Below are 14,544 nucleotides of genomic sequence, written 5' to 3'. Positions count from 1 at the left end.
AATTATGTGAATGTATTGAATGTCGCTGAACTGTACACTTAAAAATGGTTACAATTTTATGTTATGCATATTTTATGACCATTAAAAATTAATTATTTTCAACAAATGAACAAACACTAGCTACATGCAATAGCATGGATGAATATCACAACCATAATGCTGTATAAAAGAAATTATATTCAAAAGGCTATATATTTTATAATTCCATTTATATAAAATCCAAGAAAGGAACAAAACAGAGGTCTGGCTTCCAGTAATGGTGGAGTAGCTTGTTGAACTAACACTCTCACAGATAACAATGATAAAATTTGCGTAAATCATTATATATACTTATACAGACTCATGTATCTATATCTAATACAGATACAATAAATGTGTATATGTGTGTAGGTATAAATCACTTCCAAAAACAAGCAGAACTGAGAGGGAGTCTTCCCTTAAATGATGGGAATTGCACCAGGAGCTATTTGCAAGCTTGAGTCTTTTGCCTCAAAGCATTCCGAAATCTGTACTTGGCCCAAACTGTGGAAAAACTACAGTCTTACTTGTAATGTTAGAGGATATATTTTGGGGCTGACAGAGTAGCTGGAAAGTTCGGGGAGAAATTCTGGAATGGAGGGAGCCACAAAGAGGAAAATCTCAAAATATGCATGTAAGTCTCCCCCACACACACACACCAAATTGGCAGATCTTTGAACAACACACATGCAGTGTAGGCCACAGAGGGCCTAGTGTAAAAACAGCAGTTGGAAGATGAAAGAACTGAATGAGGATTTCAGCTATGTCCACTGTAAATGAGATAGGATTGGAGTTTTAGTCCAGCCAAGTTAACTCCCTGCTAGAAAAATAACAACACTCTTCAAAGGAATACAATAGAATCCAGAGTCTCTATAACTATCTTTCATGATTTCCAGTACATAATTTAAAAGACTCATGAGATTTGAAGAGATAGGAAAATATAATCCATATATGACCAAAAGCAGGCAGTAGAAACTATCCCCAAGGTGTTGCAATTAGCAGACAAGGATAAGAAAGCAGGTATTCTAAAGATGATCATGGTGGTAAAGAAAAATATTCCCATAATGAATGAACAGACGTGGAAACTCAGCAGAGAAGTGGAAATTACAAAAAAGAACCAAATAAGAAGATGAAATAAAAAAAATACTTTTGAGTTTACCAGTAGATTAGAAACAGTAGAAGAAACATGAAGATAGAGCAATAGAAATTATCCAGTCTGAAGAAAAGAATGTAAAAATCTTGAAGAAAAGTGAAGAGAGCCTTATGACCTGTGAGATGATTGAGTCCCAAGCAGAGAGGAGAGAGACAGAAAAATTAAATGAGGCAGAAATGCAAATCAATAAGTAATAGCATAAAATTTCAAAAATTTGGTGGAAAATCTAAAATTTTAGATCCAAGAAAGTCAGCAAACCCACAAAATAAAATATAAAATAAAACCCTACTTAGGTACATGATAGTCAAGCTACTAAATTCCAAAGATAAAAAGAAAATCTTGAAAGCAGTCAGGGAAATATAGATATACAGGGGAAGACATTACATACAGGGAGAAATAATGTGAATGATGGATGATATATTATCAAAAACAAAAGAAACAACTCAACAACGAAATTACATCTTTCAAGTGCAGAAAGAAAACCCAAAAGTCAACACAGGATTCTATGTTTAGCAGAACTCACTTTCAAAATGGAAACAGAAGCCACAATAAGATACCACACAACTATTTGCTGGCTGAAATAAAAAATAAAATTGCAAATACCACATGCTGGTGAGGAGTAGGAGCAATTAGAACTGGGAATGCAACATGATAGTTGCATTCAGAAAACAGATGAGCAGGTTCTTATAAAGTTAAACATACACTTATTATATGACTCAGATATCCCACTCCTAGGTATTTACTGAAGCAAATTGAAAACTAATGTTTAAACAAAAATCTTTGTGTGAATATTGATAGCCATTTTATTCATAATTGCCACAAGCTGGAAATAAACTAAATGTCCTTCATCAGGTGAATGGGGAAAGAAACTGTGGACACTGGGACATTAGAATACTACTTGGCAATAAAAAGGATAAACTCTTTTTTTTTTTTTTGTGAGGAAAATAAGCCCTGAGCTAACATCCATGCCAATCCTCCTCTTTTTGCTGAGGAAGACCGGCTCTGAGCTAACATCCATTGCCAATCGTCCTCCTTTTCCCCCCAAAACCCCAGTAGATAGTTGTATGTCATAGTTGCACACCCATCTAGTTGTTGTATGTGGGACGTGGCCTCAGCATGGCAGGAGAAACAGTGCATTGGTGTGTGCCCTGAATCTGAACCTGGCCTGCCAGTAGCAAAGCGCACGCACTCAACCACTAAGCCATGGGGCCAGCCCCAGGATAAACACTTGATTCACACAACAACATAGATGGATCTTGGATACATTTCTCTAAGTGAAGGAAGCCCGATTCAAAAGGCTGTACAGTATATGATTCCATTTATATGACTTTCTAGAAAGGTTGAATTACAAGGATGGAAAATGATCAGTGGTTGCCAAGGGATGGAGTAGGGGAAGGGGTTGAATACAAAGGGATAGCATGAGAGAATTTTGGAGGTGAAAAAAACAACTCTGTATAGTACTGTGGACATGGATACATTACCATGAAGTCAAAACCCATAGAACTGTACACCGAAAAGAGTGAATTTTACTCTGCAAATTTTAAAAATCAATCAGAATGCTGGGGAACCCAGATAGAATGCAGTGAAAAATGAATCCCACTGTATTACAAGCATGTGACAAAACCACACTGAAGGGGTGGGGATGAAATGTCCCGACCTATGTAACTTTGGAAGACAGTGTTTTGATGGGATACTGTAAAACTAAAGTACTGGACCCAAACACTGTACTCTAGGTGGTGAATTTGTTTTTCATAAGGGTATGGATTAGCAATTCTGAAAGTAGTTGACACATTAGTAAATATATTATAGGTAATTGGAGTTAAGTTTCTCACTGTTGGTGAAAGAAATTACAAATAAACAAAAGGAGAATGCTAGAATAAACTCTGTGGTGCTCGATTGGAGTTGGAAGTATCAGTATGAATCCATGTCACTTTTAATATGTCTACTAAATAGATAGATTGATAGATAGATTGATAGATTGATAGATAGATGTGTATACCTGAGTTTATATTCATACATACATTTCCAAACTCTGCTGAGAGGGTCTAGAAGCAGTGACACTCTAGTATTAATAAGCACACCTCGCTCCCAGATCTTGTTTTCTAAATATCATTCTCAAATAAAAAGAACCAGGTTTTCTTGGAGAAATGGCTAATTCTAGGGCTGGAGATGGAAAATACAAGATGAGCCTGGATCATCTTGTAGTGCCAGAAAGTAAGAAAGTCAATTAAAAAAAAAACACAGAAAATGATGGGACGTGTCAAAAGGAATCAATCTGAAAGACTTCCCAATGGCTCAAGCTGGAAAACTGTGAGCAACAAAATAAATAATGGTAGCATTGGATTATTACCCAGAGAACAAAATAAATATCCACGAGGCTATACTGATATAAAAAAGATTAAATAAGAAAGGAAGGAAAGGAAGAAAGGAAAAAGGGGAAAAAAAGAATGAGAAAAAGAGAGAAAGAAAGGAGGAAGAAAGGGAGAGGGAGGGCAGGGAATCTTCCTCCCAGAATTCCAAATAATAAATGCGGCTGGACAGCATGAAATAGAAAATCGCCACTAGAACACCACAGTAATAATTACTGTGGAAAAGACTGACCGGTGAATGCAAAAACTGTGGATGAAACTTAAAGAAGAGACAGTACATTTGCAGAGTCTCAAAGCATTTCCTTCCAAATACTTAACTTTTTTATCTTAATTTCTCTAAAAGACCTATGACTATTTAAAGCAAAAATTATAACACTGTATTGTGGGATTTATAACATGGGTAGTTGTAAAATTTATGACAGCAATAGCACAAAGGACAGACAGAGGTAGATGGAACTGTTCTGTAGCAAGGCTTCCATATTTACATTGATTAAATTGGTGAACTATTAAGTCTAGGTAGGCTGTGATATGTTAAAGATGCATATTGTAATCTGGACCAACCACTAAAAAGTGCAAAGGTGTGTAACTTAAATGCTAATAAAGAAATTAAACAGCATACCAAAAAAGTTTGTACAAGACTGTTCACAGGAGATGACCTGCATGTCCCCAGGAGGAAGATGAGCGCACTGCAGGGGAACCACAGAGCAGATCGCCCTCAGCCCTGCTGAAGAGCAAACGCTGACACACACATGCTGAAAGACACTCATCAACCTCGTGCAGAGGGAGACAAGCTGGACAGAAAACAATACACGTGGGATGATTTCAGCCAAGATGAATCTATGCTGAAAAAACCAGAACAAGGGTTGCCTCGGGGGAACGAAAAAATTGCCTGGGAAGGAACAGGAAGGAGTTTTCTGGGGGTGATGGAAATATTCTATTCTTAAAGAGATGAAAGCTATATGGGCATGTTTATTTGCCAAAACTGTACGGTTGAGATTTGTGCCTTTCACTGTTGTACGTCTTACTCCCCCCACACACACAAAGTACTAAAAGAATAATAAAGTGAGGTGGAAATGGGATGGAGTGTGGATGAAACCAAAATGGCAGATGATTAGTAGTTGTTGAAACTGGGTGACAGGCCTACCATGCTATTTTGTTTATTTTGTATATTGTTTAAATTGTTCTGTGATAAAACACTTGTATAAGAAGACAAACTCGATATACAGTGTTTGCTGGTAAGATATCAGTTACCTTTGGGGAGGAAGGAGGGAGAAAGGGATTGCTGGGACCTGAGTGAAGCTGGTGCTAGTTGTTGGTCACACAAGTGTGTTCACTTTGTAATAATTCTTTGAGATTTACGTGGATGACTTCTGCATATATTTCTGTACACATGTTACAAATCAATAACCATTTTAAATCCTGCATATTTGCACAAAGATACTAACTCAATATCTAAGAATAACAGCAGTGTTTTGTTTTAAAGTGGAACACATTCACTTATGACACCATTAGATGGATTTTAATACTTCCAAGTGTCTATTAATGCCCTCATCCTTGCGTTGGCCCCTAGGTCTTTCCATTTTTGCCTCAATTTGGTAAGTGGCATGGCTTTGAGGTTTTATGATGCTTTTTCCAGCAAGGTCCACCCCCACCACAATGCTTACCAAGGCCTTGACACCTAGCACAATGCCGTGTTCACAGCATGCACTCAAGACCTGTGGGACTGGGTTGAATGAGGAAAAAAATGAGGAACACCTGATGTTCGGAACTTATGTCTAGGTGCCATAATGTGAGTGAGGAAATTGCTAGAGTTTTTCGATAGATTTACTATGATTTCTAATTTTTCCTATTTAAAACAATGGGAAATATGGTCTCCAAGTTCTTTCTCAGAGAAAGTCTGACATTTCAGGCACAGATTACTGACAATTATTAATGGCATGTGATTTTCCCACCTCATCTTAGTTTTAAGTTTTTAATTCTTTACCTTGGAAATGACCTAACTTTGGTTTTTCCAAATCTTGTAGTAATACTGATGCTCCAGAAAGTCAGGCCACGGGTATTCTGCTGTTGTGCGTCCTCCCTGCAAAGAAGTGGAGATGTGCATCCACGCAACTGAGAAGCGTGTGGTGCTGTAGTATTTGGAGTCAATCAGAAAAGCTAAATAGAAAAACGACTTCAGAGAATTACCACCATAACCCCCACAACAACAAATTATTTTGCTTAATTATTTTGTGATTCTGAGGGTATATTTAAACAGGGATATTAAAACTAGTTCTCAAGAAGCCAGCCCTATAGTAGAGCAGAAATTGTATATTACCTTCCTGCACAAACTTGCCTAACATTGTGGGAAGGACCAATGGGAAGTTTCAGTGTTGTTGCCTGTGTTAATGAGGCCAAGAGGTCCACACTGGGATAAGGAAATCCAGTGAACAAGCCTGTGTGCAGTATGGGAGAAGGGGCATGCGTGTGGTCCCATGAAGTGGCTTAAGGGTCACTTACAAGTGCACCTGAGTTTCCTGTCTGTATAATGCAGGAATTGGGGTTGTCAAATATGATGTTTTCTCCTTTTTATGACATGGCTAAGGGCAGTCGTTCTAAGACGTCTGATCAAGGTATGGGCCCTTCAGGCAGGCAGGGTCCAAAGGGAGGATCTCTGCAGCGACACTGACCATGGGGTTCAGAGGGAGGATCATGGCAGCCTGGAGGGATGGAGGGGATGATAGGACAGGTGGCCTTGAAAAGGCAAATTCCAGGATGCCTGGCACCCGGTATTTCCATTTTAGATATTGAATTTACATTTCAAATACTGGCCAGGGTGCTTCCACCAGGGCTGCAAGCATCCTCAGCAATAACCAGGCTGGTGAGCCCCACCCCTACCTGAGTACCAGCCTTAATGGATGCAGCCCAACCACACTATGAAAACTCTGGTGGGCAGGGCATGGAGAGTAGGCGTGGTATAGAGAAGAGGTGGGGTAGAGGGTGGGGTGGAGAAGCAGAGGGGTGGGGCCCAGGGCCGGAGGAACAAGGCGAGAGTGGGGGCCACAAACTGTGCATGCTAGGAGCTTTCGTCTCTTAACTGCTCCTAGCTGGCAACCTGTAGGGCTGCAGGACTACAACTCTCAGGATGCTCTGGGCATGGGGCGGTGCCTAGGCCTGGGGGTAGGAGCAGGGCGGTGTGAGCTTTGTCGAGGGCCAAACCGCCGTTGGCTGTGGACTCTGGTCCTGCACCCGCTCCACGTTGACTGAGTCTTGGAGGGATGTGACGAGACGAGGGGGACCAGAGAGTTAGGAAGGCATGGCAGCTGCATGGCAACTGCTGGCCTGCAGCATGCAACTGGTTTTGTCCAAAATTGAAACCTGACTCGCACCTCTTCCCCACGGCCTCCCCCTATTGCTTGAATCCTCCTCCCACCTGTGTGCCTGTGGGTCTTTTCATAGCCTCCTACCTAGTCCAGGTTCAAGTGCTTCTCTAAACTGCTTATAGGAACTGGTTTGACATCCCAGAAACTTTCCACTTTGCCTGCTGCCCTCTGTCTTCTCCAGCCAAAGTGCCATCATTTCATCAGCTTTTGGGAGACATTTGCCCTTGTGGTCCCTCTTGCAAGCACAACTTAAGAGCTTTTCAGCTTGGTAACATTGGCTGTTTCTTGCCTTTTTCACAGATGTGGAAGTTGAGACATCTGTGAGGTTAATCACTGGTTTCCCCAGGATCCATTAAGAGCAGAGGGGAACAACCTCATTCTCAGGCAATTATCTATTAGGTCATTTTCACCAACACATTCCAGTGCAGAGGACTCCGAAACAACATCCTTAAGATGATAATAGCTTAACAATTTTTCCCTTTAGATTGATCACCTAATCTCAGCTGAGGCCTGAGTGACCAGTCTCTCAGGGACACGGCTGGAGACTCTGATCCCTCAGGAAGAGAACAGTGGTCCAGCTTTGGGTAAGGGATGTTCAAGGTAGACAGCACTTGTGCAGCATTTGAAACTCATCAGCATTAACAATTCCGTTTTGGATTCTGGCAAGGTTCCTGGATAAACACGCCTAGGGATAGTCAGATGTACCGTATTCTTTAAAAATTGATTAGAGTAGTGAAAGGAACAGAACATAAAATATCCTGCTTATTTGAAAAAGATGAAATGCAAGCAAGAACTTCTTGTTAATTTTTTTATGCTCATTCTGTTGGCTGTACTGTACGCTTGAATGCAGAAACAAAAAATTTGAATTGCCAAGTTCTCTTTTCCTGAGATTGGTAAATTAACTTAAAAGTCTTATTGAAACCTGTAGAGGAATGATTAGCAGCTTTCACGATTTATGTCCTCTCTAAAAATCTGGGTGTTGATCTACATGAAAAAAAGTCCTTGTTTATATTACACACCCCAATAGGTTACATTTCTGATTCCTGAATGTGGGATATTATCAAAACAACTGAAAAATCTGCTCCTGGAAACTGGACTCTGTAATTATGTCAAGAATTTGCCTCTTTATGATTAACGACACGAATTCTTTAACATTTTTGTAAAGAACGGGTGAGAAACTCTGCAGTGTCTCTGAATGTGGCAAGATGGGGAATTCTCTTTAGACCACATCCTCGGGTTCTTCTTTCGTGTTCAATAGACCCGGGTGATAGTCCGTGTGGTCAAGTGCAGCGCAGCTCCCCCAGCCCCCAGTGTTCCATCCTACTCTGGCCTGTCCCCTCTTCAGGGGGTTCTGATGACACTCGTCCACAAGTGTTGGAAGGAGACATTGTAACATGAGGATATTCATCATCTTAAAACAAGGATTAATGGAGAGGAAAGTCTCTGGGTCTGTGTGCTCCGATGCAACTGCTGTTGGGGTGTGGCTGCAGTGACCACTGTGCTCCCAGCAGTCCCCACAATGGCTGTCTCAGACGTTTGATCTCCTGGTGCAACTACTGCAGCCGTTGACAGAGCTGGGAGCTCGTGGTTCAGTGTTTTCTGTCAGATTTTGTGGCTCTGACCCTCCTCTGCTCGCCTATTGCCCATTCCTAACTGCTGCGTTGATTGCTTTGTAATTGTTTCCTAGGAGCCACTGTGTGTAACTGTATTTCACAGTGTCTTTAGGGACCCACCCTCACTACACGAGTCACTGTACAACAGTGTACCTGGTGTACCCCGTGTTCGTCCTCTCCAGTGGAGCTGTGAAGAACCCTGCTTACTTGGAGTTCCTCTCATTCTCATGCTGCTGGTGCTGCTTCTGAAGCTGGGTAGCTCGTCTTTGGTTTCATTAACATTATACTTTTCATCAATTATTTGGAAGTCGAATATGACTTTGTTAATAATGTGGACACTGCCTGTCACAGGAACTTTTATGTATCTTCCCCAACAGCTCTATGAAGTAGGCCTGTGATCCCCATTTTACAGGAGGGGACACTGAGGATCAGAGAGGTCGAGTAGCTTCCTTCACTTCACACAGTTTCTTAGTACATTTTGAGTCTCCACCTGGAATTCCGCCTCTCAGGTGTGTGCACTTAGCTGGTGTTCCACTTTGTGCCTCTCTGCCAGCCTCCCCAAAGGCACACACTGCATCCTGAGTCCATTGTCTGCTTGATGGCAGTCACCCTGCACAAACCGGCTCCGGGCAGGGAGTGGACTAGCGGGGTGTGGTCTTCCGGCTTACCCTGGGCAGGTTCTAGGTTCATTGCGAGAGCTGGAGCAGTGGAAGATACTGACTGTAACTCACCTGGAATGTTTCTTATGTAGAAATACTCCACTGACTTTTTGCAGGTGTCATGTCTTCTTTGTCTTCATTGCTCCTCTGGGCTTTCTCCTACAGTCCATGCTGTGCAGTAACATAGAGAACAGAGACTGGTGAACATAATACTGTTGCCCTGCACCAAACGGTCACATCACTCATTTTTCTAATTATGAAACAAATACACACTGTAATAAAAGTCAAATTATACTGATCTATGTAGAGTAAAGTGAAACCTTCCTTCTCTGCAAACTCACTCCCCTACTCAGAATGAACTATTGTTAAGAGGTTGCGGCTTATTCTTCTGGAAATTTCCTATGAATTTATATATACACAAAGTTTTTTTTTTAAACACAAATTACATAACGACATCGTTTTGCAATTTGCTGTTTCCCAAACCATATATCATAGACCTCTCTCCTTATCAGTACACATCACTCTAACTTACTTTTTTAGAAGTTTTAGAGGTATTCCAAAGAATAGGTATACCATGATCTGTTTATATCTTCTTTGATAGAAACAGGATTACATCCAGTTTCACTATTATACATAATGCTGCAATAAGATCCTTGTATGGAATTTATTAAACTGGTATTCAATTGCTCAATTTGCTTCCTTTCCTTTTAGTCAGAGACTATGATACATTTTTAACATTTTTATGGGAATTATTTTATAGGGAAATTAATTTTATCACTGAATAATGACATTTATGGGGAAACTGGACTTCAAGCTCATCCATCTCAGTATTCTGGAGAAAAATTATGAAACTTAGAACATATTATGCTCGCTCCATCACATTCTAACAAGTCATGTTAAAAATTTAAAGTTGTATCTTTGAATAGCCTCTACTCTTTCTGTTCAGGAGGATGAATTTTTCTTGTCTTGAAAACTTCTGACTCCAGGGGCTCTCAGTTGGCCTTCAGAGAGGATAAGATATTGATGTTGTATCTATTTCTCTTCAGCTGTAGGTTGCATCTTCTAAAGATCATAGAATTGAACATGGTCCAATCTATATATATGATTTGCTTCAAAAATTCAAAGTAATGAACCCAAGATAGGAATCTATAACTTTAGTTCTTAATAAAGAATTTCCTTTGATATCATTAAGTCTCTGTGATTACTAGTAAAAACTCACCTATGGGTGAAGAGATGTGGTTCTCCTGGCAATGTCTGGCTTGAACATCCATAGCTAAGCCTGCCACATCTGTAGGTAGATTAGACTTGACCTTTTGATGACCTCTGCTCTTGTTCTTTGACCTGGAAAATATAAGAATTTAAAAAAGCTGGTGTTACTAGCACTGAATGCTAGAAATGCCCATTAAAGAATGAGTTTCATTTGGTAAACCAAAGGGAGTATAAGCAGAACAAAGTATTTAATATCTATAAAATTTCAAAAATTTCTAATTTTTTAAAATATAACTCTATTTTTGCCAAAGTGCAAACTGTGTATATATGTATGAAATATCCCTCTGTCTATTTCTTAAGTTTTTTTCCATTGATTTGATGGATTTATCTTCTAATCCGGATTCCAAGTGTGAAAGAACATCCGAGTCCTTCAAAGAAAAGAAGCCATTGAAATTTGATTTTCTTTTAGCTCCGCATCCCACCGGTTTGAGGAATAAATGATAATGTAATGATACAGTGATTTTGAAATCTAATTGTTAATTAGAGGGGTGTAAGGGATGATTGAATGGTGGTTCATCCCCATGGTCAGAGGTATTGTACACATGGACGTGTAAACACGATTCAGGAAGCTGTTTCAGCCCTGTGACATCCCTGAGAACCACAGTGCAGGAGGATCTAGGTACACAGCCGTCTGCCTCGATCTCCTGGGGTACATGTAGATCCAGGGGTCTTGAGAGTGGCTTCAGAGCAGCTAACTTTTATCTATTTCTACCCTTCCTTCTCTCCAGCTTATCTCAAATAGTCCTGACTATCATGTTTCAAAGTAAGACCAATTATAGTTATCTACCTGAGTTTCTTGTTCATTATTGCAGAGTAATAATTAAGGATACCATTAAATATCATTTAATTGACCTAATTAAATTTGTTGTAGCTTATAATTGATTAGAACACTAAGTTTAGTTCAGCGTATGATTTTCACCAAATGTATTACTCTGCTTACAACTGCCATGTGCCTCACTCCTCTTAGAAATCTATCTTTGGCCCATCACAAGATTTTAATGACTCAAATCATCATAAATTAAGATAATGTACTGTCTTTTGGATGATAGGGAGGCATATGGGTCCATTTTGGAAATATGCCCATCTGTCTTTGCTCCCCATGGGAAGTTTCTGGTCACTAGGTCTCCAGGTGGCTTTCATAATCCCTAGTTCTGTAATAGCTTGGTGCCTTTCCTTCTAATTGGGGTAGAAATAAAAGAGATCAGAGAGACTTATTAGTTTTGGTTGCATGAAGTCTTCTATGAAGACCATCCATGCATATTGTTCTGGATAGCTCTCTGTTCCTAAGACTACTAGTTACTTTAAGGGCTTGACGGGAACTGTGAAAGGTCTGATATTTTACCTTACCTGCTAGCTAATGTCAGCCTACCATGGTCTTATAGATGATGGCAAAAGACACGATACCCATGGGTCAGAGACAAAGAACTTAATGACACAGCAATAGCAGTGGCCAGAGTATCAGCATTTGCACCGGTTCACTGAATCTCACTTCCTACAGTGTGATACAGTGTGGGGCAGGTGACATGCAGAGGGTTGCAAGATCTCAGAGCCTAAGGAACTCAAATCTTTGATAACTGGCAGGATGTCTGCTAAACATTGCCTTGGGGGTGTGTTATTTGTATTATACTGGGTAGTAAGCAAGCCTGCCCTTTGCTCCAGAGGAGGCCACTATTTCTATCTTTCAAGGCTGACAGCTCTACACACATCCTTGAAAAGACAGCCTGGTCTTACTGGCTTTCAAAGATAAGCTTGAATGAGACTTTACCATCATTCAGTTCTTCTGTTTCCATTATTGAGATTGTGCAAATATGCTCTTTTCTCTGTAGAGTTCACTAATTTTATTCATACATAAGGGATACCTTTGGTTTTATTTATTAAGTTGAAATTGTCTTATTAGAGGAAATGATGAAACTATTATGGGTTGGATCTGAAAATATGCTTTTCCCGGAAAAATGTGAAAGAAGATCAGTGCTCATAGAACTTTGCCACAAGGAGCTGATAGCAACTTAAACGATTTTAATTTGAATAGTGTTTTATACAACTTTCTTCCATTTACTTCATCCTCTCTGCTTCTTGTAACTTCCATATGGGAATGGGGCACTTTCAGGGATTCACTGAACTCATTTATAATATTAAAATTGTTTTGTCTGTTGTGTTTTTTTTTTATTGAGGTAAAGTTGACATACAAAATTATATTAGTTTCAGGGGTACAATGTAATGATTCAATGTTTGAGTGTATATTGAAATGATCACCACACCACCACCAGATGGGAAGCATTTCAGTATTTTAATTGGTAAGACTGTGCTCATGCACGTCCATGGATCATCAGTTCCATGGCATTCCCTGCTGGAGCCCCCCACACCCCTGTCCTGCCTCATCTTTCAAAGCTCCAAACAGTGTTCCCACCCCAGCAGGTGGTGGTAATGTAACCACAGCACACGATTGAGGAAAAAATCACAACCACCCAAGGCCAACACACTTTAAGGTCTCGGGCCCAGTTGCCCCATTTGGACGAGTTGGTAACACCAACACTTAGTGTGTAAACTGGAAGATTGTCCAAGACCATGGACCACAGAATGACATGGGCTCAGAAGTCACCTTGGACAGCAAGGGACAGTGTGAGGTCACTCACTGACCAAGATTATGGTCCCTTATCCTGGCAAAGTAGAGCTCACCCGGGATCCATCAGGCCAAGCCAGGGAGGAGGCTGTGGGCCTTCTAGGGAATATCTGCCCTAAAGGGAATTGCATAAGAAAGGCAGGGGTGCTGAAAATCCTACTCCACAGGGAACAGTCATGTTTATGGAACGAGGCCCAGCAGTAGCCTTAAAAGCTGCGTCACAAATCTTTCCTCCTGGATACAAAACAAGCAGGAAAAGGAATTCAGAGTCCTGATCAAGGATCAAAGGCGGATTCAAAGCTAGGTCAGGGGTGAACACAGAGCCCCTAGAGGGGCCTCAAGAGGGAAAGTCATGCCTGCCTTTAGTCCATTTGCAAATGACCTTCCTCAGTCCTTGTCGTCTCCACGTGCACGTTTTGTCTTTTACATGGTTTTCCCCACTTAGAGTTGATGCAATCCCAGAGATTGAACTAGAAAACTACAAGTTCCTAAAATTTGGTTAAAAGACACCTCAAGAAGAGAAGCATAAAATGTTCCCTGGCCCCCAAACTCTCTGGTGCCATCTGCCTGTCTCGGCACTTCTGACTCCACAGAGCCTTTCCTACATCTGGGCTGCCTGCCGTGGCAAAGTGCAGGCGTGGGGTGAGGCCATGGCTTTGTCTTTCCAGGAAAAAATGAGCCCCTGGCCGAAGCAGCAGGCCCAGGCAGAGCCTTGAGCTTGAAGCCCAGTAGGTCTGGGGCCCTCAGGGCCAGAGCAATGCTTTCAAGGCAGGGAAGCGGCCTGCAAGCTGAGTGGGAGTGGGGGAGGGGAGGGAGACAGCTGAAGCCGAGTCCCGAAGGGCGGCGATGGAAGAGCTGCAGCTGGGACAGAGCCTGGAGGGACGGCGGGGCCTTCACTGAGAACCCCCCCCCCCGAGGCCAGCCCTAGGCCCCGGCGGTCGCGCATGCGCCCTTGGCCTGTGCGGTGTTTGGGGGGTTGAACCCAAGCCCGCAGGGCTCCCGGAGCGGCCAGAGAAAGAAGGGCCCATGGAGAGGTAGGCGAGGTGGGCAGGGGGCGCCACCTTACTCTCCTCAGCTCCCTGAGGGAGAGAGAGAGAGACAGAGACAGAGAGAGAGATCCCTGACCTCTGAGTCTCTGCCTCCACCGCTGGCTGGTGCCAACTCACGCGCCATCCCACTTCCAGCCATCACCCCCACGCCTGCCCCGGGGCCAGCCCCACCACAGAGAGGCCGGTTGGTTCCTGCTCACCTCTGTGCCGTTCCTTCCCGACCTGACCCCAGTGCAGGGGATAAGCTTCAGACAAGTCTTTCCATGTCCCTCTGCATGACAATAGACTTCCTCCCCTCTCCCATTCCACAGGCCCACCCGGGACATCCACCTTTGTCATTAGCTCAGGAGAGGATGCAAGATGAGAATCTCTGCTATTGTGTGGGGAGACTCAGTTTCCCGGGTTTCCCCCATGGACACATGTTCTTCAGCT

General features: G+C 41.9%; 1 long non-coding RNA gene across 2 annotated transcripts in view; it reads right to left on the bottom strand.

The window, feature by feature from the left end:
* Positions 1-13,444, bottom strand: part of LOC131402262 (uncharacterized) — a 50,788-nt gene extending 37,344 nt beyond the window's left edge. The window contains exons 1-5 of one of the 2 annotated variants that reach the window (XR_009218472.1): positions 13,120-13,444; positions 10,394-10,515; positions 9,247-9,345; positions 6,040-6,239; positions 5,525-5,669 (exon numbers count right to left, since the gene is read on the bottom strand). This is a non-coding gene — a long non-coding RNA (uncharacterized LOC131402262). Of the gene's footprint in view, positions 1-5,496; positions 5,670-6,039; positions 6,240-9,246; positions 9,346-10,393; positions 10,516-13,119 lie in introns of those variants that run through there. The other variant, XR_009218471.1, reaches the window with a different exon arrangement.
* Positions 13,445-14,544: the final 1,100 nt, after the last annotated feature.

The sequence above is a fragment of the Diceros bicornis genome (genome assembly GCF_020826845.1).
Source record: "Diceros bicornis minor isolate mBicDic1 chromosome 35 unlocalized genomic scaffold, mDicBic1.mat.cur SUPER_35_unloc_2, whole genome shotgun sequence".
In the NCBI taxonomy this organism is placed as follows: Eukaryota; Metazoa; Chordata; class Mammalia; order Perissodactyla; family Rhinocerotidae; genus Diceros; species Diceros bicornis.
The sequence above is the reverse complement of the archived record's forward strand: the minus strand, read 5'-3'. Positions and strand labels throughout refer to the sequence as shown.